Source organism: Ictidomys tridecemlineatus, chromosome 2, assembly GCF_052094955.1.
Source record: "Ictidomys tridecemlineatus isolate mIctTri1 chromosome 2, mIctTri1.hap1, whole genome shotgun sequence".
Classification (NCBI taxonomy): Eukaryota; Metazoa; Chordata; class Mammalia; order Rodentia; family Sciuridae; genus Ictidomys; species Ictidomys tridecemlineatus.
In genome coordinates, this window is record NC_135478.1 from 112,578,798 (window position 1) to 112,589,612 (window position 10,815).

The following is a 10,815-nucleotide window of genomic DNA, read 5'->3' on the forward strand; positions in this document are numbered from 1 at the left end:
ACTTGGGAGGCAAACAGAAAGATTTTTTTTTTTTTTTTTTGAGAACTCATTCAAGTACTTTATTGCAAGATAGCCAAGGAACCCCTCTGTCCTTCAGAAGATTTTTTTTAATTGATTTTACTTTTTAAATACATGACAGCGGAATGCATTACAATTCTTATTACACATATGGAGCACAATTTTTCATATCTCTGTATATAAAGTATGTTCACAGCAATTTATGTCTTCATACATGTACTTTGGATAATAATGTCCATCACATTCCACCATCATTTCTAATCCCCTGCCCCCTCTCTTCCCCTCCCACCCTTCTGCCCTATCTAGAATAGTCTATTTCTCACATGCTCCCCCTCCCTAGCCCACTATGAGCCAGTCACCTTATATCAGAGAAAACATTAGGCATTTGTCTTTTGGGAAGCTAATCCCAAGCTTTTAGCAGTAGAATGAGTTGGAAGGAAGGGGTAAGAAACTTTACTTTATTCTACATGTTCTCTGTATTTGAATTTTTTACAAGATGAATGCAACTACACACTATTTGTATAATAATAAAATTTAAAATATCAAAAGACACCTCTTGGGCTGGGGATCTGGCTCAAGTGGTAGCCCACGCTCGCCTGGCATGCGTGCGGCCAGGTTCTATCCTCTGCACCACATACAAACAAAGATGTGTCCGGCTGAAAACTAAATAAATAAATAAATAGATAAAAAAAAAAAAAAAGACACCTCTTTCCCAAGTGTCTTGTAAAGAAGCAGCCAGCACACTCAGGAGCTGTGTGCTGTTTTGAAAGCTGCTTATTTCTGCATCATTGAGTTCTTGTTGATAGATTGATTAATCCATCGGGAGTGGATAGGCTACGCTTAAACCTTACAGCTGGTCTCCACCCAGTCCTGGGAGGGACGTTTATTTATTTAAATTTGTAAATAAGAAGTATTCCAACTTGGAATACAAAGAAGGAAAAGGGGAGGTTTATTGGGCATAAGGGAGGGGAAAGGGAAAGGAAAGCTTTTACAGAAGGTCCCCAAAGGGCTCAGGAGTTTCCTTTTTTTTCTTTACCCTCAGCCTTTTCATAAATAAATTAAGGGGTAATGAGGTAATTAGATCGTGCACCATTAGTAATGGAGGAGGAAAGAAGAGGAAAGGAAGTCCAGCTGGAATGAGGCAAGATCAAAGATCAGTCTTAAAAGACAGATAAAATCAAATCAGCAGCCCTTCCCTAACTTAGAGTGCTTAAGGAATTAATTACCTGAAGATATCAAGGCATCACTGCTCTGGAGGAAGGTACTCCTTAGCAAATCTGTCATAGGAGGCCTGCCAGCTCAGTTAACCATTTAATTGCTCAAAGATACCCCAGGACCCACCTTGGGGGCCCCAAGTTGTCAATAGTGTGCCAAAGGATATAACTCATCTCCCTCAGGGTCCTGGCCAGCCATCCTATTCATTCAACAATTATTTACTGAGCTCTGACTGCCACCTGGCAGTGAGGCAGGACTAAAAGTGAATTAGATATTGTCCCTATGCTTAAGAAGTATCCATGTTGGGACGCCAAGACCAGGCTCTTCAGCTAAGCTCTTAAGAGCTATAACTAGGCCAAGTCTACTCAATACTAGCTGCAACAAAAAAGGCCTCTTTTTCCATGTGGCTAAACAACTACAATCTGACCATTGTATTCCTAAAAAAATAAATAAGTAAAACAGTGGAAAAAAAGACAAGCTTCATTTTTTTAAATACCTTTATTATTTATATATGATTCTGAGGATCGAAACTAATGCCTCACACATACTAGGCAAGTGCTCTACCACTAAGCTACAACCCCAGCCCCAAGCTTCATCTCCAACCACTCCAACCATTCTGAAATAACTGCACTTCTTCAAAATGGGCAGGCTTTCTCTAGCGTTTGTTTTTCATGTTCAACATCCTTTTCTCCCACAGTGACCCTCCATAACCCCCATAAAGGATAACTCTTCCTCCTCTTGGTAAGTAAGGATAGGGAGGGGCCTTGCCTCTGGCTTTCCCCAATTGCAGGTTCTCACCCCATCTGAGCACAATTATTCTGTTTATTTATCTGACTTCCATTAAACCTTAAACCCTTGAAGAAGAAGCCATATGTATCTCCAGCCTCAGCACAGGGGCAGCTATAGCAAGTGCTTAAAAGATTTATTAAACAAATGGTGATTTAAAAAAGGAATCATAAAAGCCTTTCTAGCTCTCTGGCCATCTTGAAGGCTGCTCTTGGTTTGTGGCTGGGCTGCATCTAAGGCACTAAGATGGTGGCCGTAAAACAGACGAAAAAGTTTCTGGAGTCGATCAACTCCAGCTTGTTACGAAAAGTGGAAAGTATGAACTGGGATTCAAGCAGATTCTGAAGACAATCAGACAGGGCAAAGTGAAATTGGTCATCCTCGCTGAAAGTAAAGCGAGGAACTGGGAGACAGGCCAGCGAGAAACGGAAGACACCAGACAAGAGATTAAACACAAGAGCTTATTTGTCAGAGCTGACAAATAAAGGTACATTCTCCATAGATGGAGAGAGGCAAAACAGGCTTGGGGTTTGGGACTTTTATGGGGGAGGCTCAGGAATCAGAGCTGGGCCGTGAAGGGTCGGATTGGTATGAGCTTTTCTCAGAAAGGCCCTTGGGCGGGAAAGCGGACTTTTTCTTAAGATGTTAGCTGTCACTTAAGATGGCCGGCCAGATGCTAAGCAAGGACCTTATAAATACTATATACATTTTTCCCACTGAAAAAGGAGAGAAATGAAAGTATGAAAATAACTAACTTAAGTAACACAAGATCCAATGGGGCAATTATCAAAAAATAAATAACAATGTGCCTGTTAACAGGAAAAAGTGCTAACATCTGGTTTCAGGCAGAAGAGGGTTCAGAAAGACATGAGCCTGGGAAGATGGGGATGGAAACTGATAAAAGAAAACATTCCTGTTGGGGCATGGTGGCACATGCCTGTAATTCCAGCAAACTGGAAGGCTGAAGCAGAAGGATCACAAGTTCCAGGCCAACCTCACCCCTAAAACATTTAGCAAGCCCCTGTGCCAAAATAGAAAATAAAAAGGGGCTGGAGATGTGGCTCAGTGGCTAAGCAAGTCTGAGTTCAATCCCTGGTACCAAAAAGGAGAAGGGGAAACATTCCAGCATTTCCAGCATATAGATGGGAAAAAAAAAAAAGGGGGAGATAAGGGTATAGCTCAGTGGTAGAGCACTTGTATAGCATGCATGAGGCCCTGGGTTTGATCCCCAGCACTGCAAAAAGAATAAAATATGTGTATGTACATGTGTATGTGTGTGCGTGTGTGTGTGTATGTGTGTGTGTGTGTGTGTGTGTGTGTGTGTGTGTGTGTGTGTGAGAGAGAGAGAGAGAGAGAATATATATATATGCAAAGCCAGGACAGGGAAAGTACATACTTGCAAAGTCCCCCATAGAGACTAAAAAAAGAATATAGGGTAAGGAAGTCCCAAAATAGAAAATTATTTCTGAATATCAACATCATGCACACTTGAGATCATGAATATGGTTGACACTGACAGTTTTTTGGATAAAAAGCAAAATAGTACCATCTAAATGATATAATTCACTTTCTTTCCTTTGCACTTTCTCCTTGAGAAAATTGTAAATAAGTCCAAAAAATTGTAATAATTGTTCTAATTAAGTATTCTTGAAACAGAAGAAATGAACTAAAGAGAAAACTAATTAAAACCCTAAACTGAAGCTGGACATGGGTGGGACACAACTATAATCTCAGCTACTTGGGAGGCTGAGGCAGGAGGATCAGAAATTTCAAGTCAGCCTGGGCAATTTAATAAGACCCTGCCTTCCCCCCAAAATAATAAAAATAAAAAAATAAAGCTTATCGAAACAGAAGCATTAAAAATACAGAAAATAGGGCTGGGACTAGGGCTCAGCGGTAGTGCCTTTGCCTGGCATGTATGAGGCACTGGGTTAGATTCTCAGCACTGCATATGAATAAATAAAAATAAAGTTCTATCAATAACTAAAAATATATTTTAAAAAAATACAGAAAATAGGAAAATGTGAAAATTAATGAGAACTAATGGCCTAGTCATTTCTTAATTGTGAAAAGTCAGTAGTTTTTGGTACTGGGGATTGAACCCAGGAGTAATTAACAACTGAACCACATCCCCAGCCCTTTGTGTGTGTGTGTGTGTGTGTGTGTGTGTGTGTGTGTGGTGCTGGGGATTGAACTCAGGGCCTTGTGAGGAGGGAAGCACTCTACCAACTGAACTATAGCCCCAGTCCCCCAGCTCTTTTTATATTTTATTTAGAGGCAAGGTCTCACTGAGTTACTTAAAGCCTTGCTGAGTTGTTGAGACTGGCTATGAATCCAAGATAACTCCTGTCTCAGCCTCCCGAGCCTCTGGAATTACAGGCGTGCACCACCACATCAGACAGGAGCATCAAAAGTTTGAGGGCAGCCTCAGTAACTTAGTGAGACCCTGACTCAAAATAAAAAATTAAAAAAAAAAAAAAAGACTAGGGAGCTGGGGTTGTGGCTCAGTGGTAGAGCTTTCACTGAGAGGTCCTGAGTTCAATCCTCAGCACCACATTAAAAATAAATAAAATAAAGGTATTGTGTCCAAATACAACTAAAAAATAAATATTTAAAAAAATTACTAGGGATGTAGCTCAATGGTAAAGTGCCCCTGGGTTCAATCCCAGTACCAATAAAAGAAAAAAGAAAAAAAGATAAAGAAAAAAGGGTGGGGGAGAGTTACAAAAAACTGTTGTATATAACTGCCGCAGTCTGTCTGGGCACAATTCAGGAGCCACTTGTCAAAAGAAACTAACTTTATTTTTAGAACTACAAACACCAAACCAAACAGCTCCTCAGGAAAAAACCCTCAGAGCCCAACTGCCACCACCGGCTTCCACAAGCCTCTCACCCCCACCCCAGCCTCTCCACCTCCCACAATCCTCCTGCTCTTGAGGCCGATTGGCTGGGTTGTGTGGGCGGAGCCAAAGAAGTCCCCCAATGAGCAGCTCCGTGGAGGAGCCAATCAGCTAGATGTTGCTGGGGCCAGCGTGAGCCAATCATCAGCAGGCAGCTGGAAGTTTGCTGGCAGCTGGAAGTTTGCTGGGGCCCCTTTGGCTGTGGCTCTCAACATATAACTTTCTGTAAAATAATTAGAGAATCTAAGGAATTTTTTTTCCTAGCCAAAGAGAAAAATATATATATTTCTAAAAAAAGGAGATAAGGCATAAATAAACCAATAAATATAAAACAAATTGGTTGTGTAGCCAATAAAATTCCTTGAATTTGAAAAGGAAAAAAAAAACAAATTGGAAGACAGACAATGTGACACATGCCTGTACTCTCAGCAACTTGAGAGGCTGAAGCAAGAGGACTATCGGGCTGGGGATATAGCTCAATTGGTAGAGTGTTTGCCTTGCATGCACTAGGCCTTGGGTTCAATCCCCAGCACCACACACACACACAAAAAAAAGAAGACTATCAAGTTAGAGATCAACCTGGGCGACTCAGAAAGACCCTGTCTCAAAATAAGAAATAAAATAAAGGCTAGGGTTGTGGCTCAGTTGGCAGAATGCTTGGCTGGCACATGTGAGGCAATGGGTTCAATCCTTAGCACCACATAAAAATAAAATAAAGGCATTGTGTCCATCTACTAGAAAAAATATTAAAACAAAAAAGAAAGAAATGAGCTTGGGGGGCAACCCCTGTAGAGTTCCCTCTTGCCCCTATAAGAGCTCTTTCTATTTTCTTCTCACTTAAATAAGTCATACTCCTTTCAAAAAAAAAAATGTTGAGGGACTGGGGATTGTTGTGATGGTCAAAAGTTGTGACTTATGCATTGAGGGAGAGAAATAAAGAATGTCCATGTACTCTGCCCTTTCCAATGCTTTATTCACTCAAGTCACTCAACACTATTTCACTCTATAGGTTCTTAATTAAGAAAATGACAAGCCTTAATGCTAGGCACTGCAATAGACATAATCAATTCACAGCAAACAATTCTAGGTTAATTCTAAGCACTGCAAAGCAAACACATTTAATCATGACAGGCTCATGATAGACATTCTCTCTGTATGCTAAGCTCACATGTCAGATCAAAAGTCTTAGCCTTAGACTTTAAGTCCAGCAGATGCACACTCACTCAGACCATGCTGATCAGATCAGGAACCAAGGTAGGCTACTCCTGAGATGGAGCTGAGGGCTGGCTGAGGAGGCAGTCATAGGGAGAAGTCCTTTTCTCACCATAGTCAAGGTGCTGCTATAAACTTTGAGAGCAGTGAGAACAACGCAGAGGATCCAGGCAGATGAGGAGAGTTGGGATGTCAGTCTAGGTCCTCATCAGGCTCTCAGGCTTGTGTGCATCAATGTTGGCTGGCTGAAGATCTGTTCCATCATTTATTCTAAATTTGGGGGCTTCTGACCACCCTTTCAATCCCTATCAGTTGCTACCAGATTTTTCAGTGACATCATTCGTCCTGAGGTTAAAGCATATGGTTTTGAAGCCAGAATTAGACAGACTTGATAGGTAAATCAAGTCTGGTCGAATTTAGGAGGCCAATTTTGAGTCTGGGAGTTAGAGACTGTCCCCTGAGGGATCTTACCTGTCCCTGCTCCAACCTGTTGCCAAGGTTACCTGTCCCAGGAATTTCCCCTCCCTAGAGGGAGCTATAAGGTTGTTAATATGTCCTTGTCTACTCCATCCTGCCCTTCCCGCTTCAGCACACCAGTCTCCCAACTTTTGGCCCTCCCACAGAGCATTCCTGGGCCTAGTCACATATGCAGAAAGGACAAAGATAAAGGGAAATAGGCAGGAGAACAAAGGAAGCCTAGGACATACAGAAAGGGCAGAACACCTGGCCTCTTGGTATCATAGCATGATACCAGCTATGGCCCCCTTCTCCCTTGCGGGAGAAATCTGTGCTACCCCTTTTTAAATAAACCCTGCTGCATATGCTTTCCTCAGCGTGCTTCTCTAATGTTCAAACTTCAATATGTGGGGAAGCAGGACTCATCACCAATAACTGTCGGTATCAGTCTGATGGTCCCCACCGTGATTTTCTTGCTTTTTGCTCTTATTGGGGCAAGAGCAACACGCCACCAGAGACTTCACTCTGAGTTTGTCAGGGTGGGGAGAAGTGACTTGTTTGTATCTGAGGGCCGTACTGGAGGGCTCAGTAGGTGTGCCTGGTGAGACTGCAGGTTTCAAACTGGAGTTTTAAAATGGAGTTGCTTAGGCTAAGGCCTAAGGCCTTCCTTACAGTGATGTAGCTCAGTGGTAGAGCACCCTAGGGTTCAATTCCCAGTACTGCCAAAAAAAAAAAAAAAAAAAGGCAGTGACAGTAGGGGTGGGGTGGGAAGTGGGGGAGCTGAAACAGAAAAAGAATCAATCTAAAATGTTCTCCAGGGAAAACCCTCTTCAAAAATAAGGAATAAGGCTGGGTGTGTTAGCACATGCCTATAATCCTAGTGGCTCAGGAGGCTGAGACTAAGATCGCTAGTTCAAAGTCTGCCTCAGCAAGGTGCTAAGCAAGTCAGTGAGACCCTGTCTCTACATAAAATACAAAATAGGTCTGGGGATTTGAGTTTCCCTGAGTTCATTCCCTGGTACCCAAAAAAAAAAAAAAAAAAAGGAATAAGAGGCACTAGGGATGTAGCTCAATTAGTAGAGAGCTTTCCTAGCATTTATGAGGTCCTGGGTTTTATACCGAACACCATAAAAATAAATAAATAAATAAAAGGGTAAGGGCTGGAGATGTAGTTCTGTGGTACAGTGTTTACCTAGCATGTGCAAGGCCTTGGGTTTTGTCACCAGCTCCACTAAATAAATAAATGACATTTTCAGATAAAGTTGAGGGAGTTCCTTGCCAACTATAAGAAATATTAAAGGAAATTCTCCAGGCTAAATATGTAAAGTGGTCTTATATATTTTCTTTTTTTAATTATTTTTTAGTTGTCAGTGGACCTTTATTTTTTAAATTTATTTATATATAGTGCTATGAATTGAACCCAGTACCTCACACATGCTAGGCAAATGCTCTACACTGAGTTACAACCCCAACCCAGATATTTTCTCGATTTCTTTAAAAAAATATTTAAAGCAAAAGCACCAATATCATATTATGAAGTTTGCATATATGAAATATAAAATTATAATAGCACAAAGAACAATATTGGTAATATAAATGGAATAATGTTGTAACAGTCTTACATTTTACAAAAAATGGTACCAAAAAATTGTACAAAATTAAATCTTTTAAATTTTCTAATGTTCAATAGCACAGTAAGATAATGAAGGTTGACAATAATTATTCTTTTTTTAAAAAATTATTTTTTAGGTGTAGATGGACACAACACAATATCTTTTTTTTTTTTTTTATGGTGCTGAGGATCAAACCCAGGTCCTGCCCTTGCCAGACAGCGCTCTATCTCTACCGCTGAGCCACAATCCCAGCCCCAACAATTATTCTTCTTTTTAACAATTAATTATTGAATATTTCAAAACAGCGTGTAGAGAAGATTTTCAGTGTTGCCAACACAAACAAATGATAAATGTCTAATGTGACATGCCAATTACTCTGAGTTGGTCATTACACATTCTATATATGCATTGAAATACTACAATGTACTGGGTGGGATGGTGCACACCTGTGATTCCAGCTACTCAGGAGGCTGAGCAGGAGTACCACACGTTAAAGGCCAGCCTCAGTAACTTAATAAGCCCTAAGCAACTTAGTCAGATCCTGTCTCAAAATAATAAAAGGACTGGGATGTAGCTCAGTGGTAAAATGCCTCTGGATTTAATCCCTAGTACCAAAAAATAAAAATTAAAAAAAGAAATACTACACTGTACCCCATAAATATATACACATATTATGTGTGAATTTGAAATATATATCCAGGGCTGGGGATGTGGCTCAGGCGGTAGCACGCTCGCCTGGCATGCATGCGGCCCGGGTTCGATTCTCAGCACCACATACAAACAAAGATGTTGAGTCTGCCGATAAATAATAAATATTAAAATTCTCTCTCCCTCTCTCACTCTCTCTTTAAAAAAATATTCTTTAAAAAAATAAAATATATATCCATACATATATGCCAAAATTAAATGTTAGAAGGTATATACATTGAAAATTCCTGACAGCAATTATTTTTTTGTACTGAGGATTTAATCTAGGGGTGCTTTATCATTGAGCTACATCCCCACCCTTTTTATCTTTCATTTTGAGATAGAGTCTCATCAAGTTGCTGAGAATCTCACTCAATTAATGAAGCTGGCCTCCAATTTGCAATGCTCCTTCCTTAGCCTCCTGAGCCACTGGGATTACTGGAGTGCACTACTGTTCCTGGCTGAAACAGCAGATGTTAAGTGTTCTCAGCATAAAAAAATAAAATAAAATAAATAAGTATGTGAGGTAATTCATATTTAATTAACTCGATTTAGCCATTCCACAATACACAGATATTTCAAAACATTATGTTTTTGTTTGCTTGCTTGCTTTCTCCTTTTTTTTTCCTTCAGTGCTAGAGACCTAGCACATGGTAGGCAAGTGTTACAGCTGAGGTACATCCCTAGTCCTTCAAAGCATCATATTGTTCACCATAAATATATGAAATTTCTATCAATTAAAAATAAAAGTACTAGAAGAAATTTTAGGAAAATTTTCTTTTTGTGTACGTGTGCATTCCTGGGAATTGAACTGGGGAAAGGAATACTCTACCACTGAGATACATATCCAACCCTTTTTCTTTCTGTTTTTTGTTTTTTTTTTTTTTTGGTATAGGGGATGTATCCCAGGGGCACTTAACCACTAAGCCACATCCCCAGCCCCAGTACCCCCACCCCCATTTTTAAAAAATAGTTTTTAGTTGTAAATAATACCTTTATTTTATTTATTTTTACATGGTACTAAGAATTGAACCCAGTGCCTCACAAGTGTTAGGCAAGCACTTTACCACTGAGCTACAAGCCCATCCCCATCCCAGTCCTTTTTATTTTTTATTTTGAGACAGGATCTTGCTGACTTGCTTAGGGCTTTGCTCAATTGCTGAGACTGGTTTTGAACTTGCAATCTTCCTGTTTCAGCCTCCCAAATTGCTGGGATTACAGGTGTGAACCCTTACACCTAGTTAAAAGCCAGCCCTTTAAAAAATTTTTATTTACTTTTTATTTTTACTTTTTTTTTGGTATCAGGGATTAAACTCAGGAGAGCTCAACCATTGAGCCACATCCTCAGCCCTATTAGCCCTATTTTGTATTTTATTAGAGACAGGGTCTCCCTGAGTTGCTTAGTGCCTCACTTTTGCAGAGGCTGGCTTTGAACTAGTGATCCTCCTGTCTCAGCCTCCTGAGTCTCTGGGATTACAGGCTGCACCACCGTGCCAGCTCCTCTTTTTCTTTTTGAGACTGGGTCTCACTAAATTGATGAGGATCTCATTAAATTGTTGGGACTTGGGGCTGGGGTTGTAGCTTAGCAGTAGAGTGCTCGCCTAGCACTTGCGAGGCCCTGGGTTTGATCCTCAGCACCACATAAAAATAAGTAAATAAAATAAAGACATTGTGTCCAACTACATCTAAAAAATAAATATTAAAAAAAAAATTGCTGTAACTGACCTCAAACTTGAAATCCTACTTCTTTAGCTTCCTGAGTCACTGGGATTGTATGTATGCACCACCACACCTGGTTTAGGAAAGCATTTCTGAAAACTTGAGAGAGAGAAACCTTCCAAAACACGGCAAATCTTTGAAAGAAATGATGAGTAAATTTAACAACAAAATTATATTGTCAACCAGGCGTGGTGGGACATGCCTGTAAT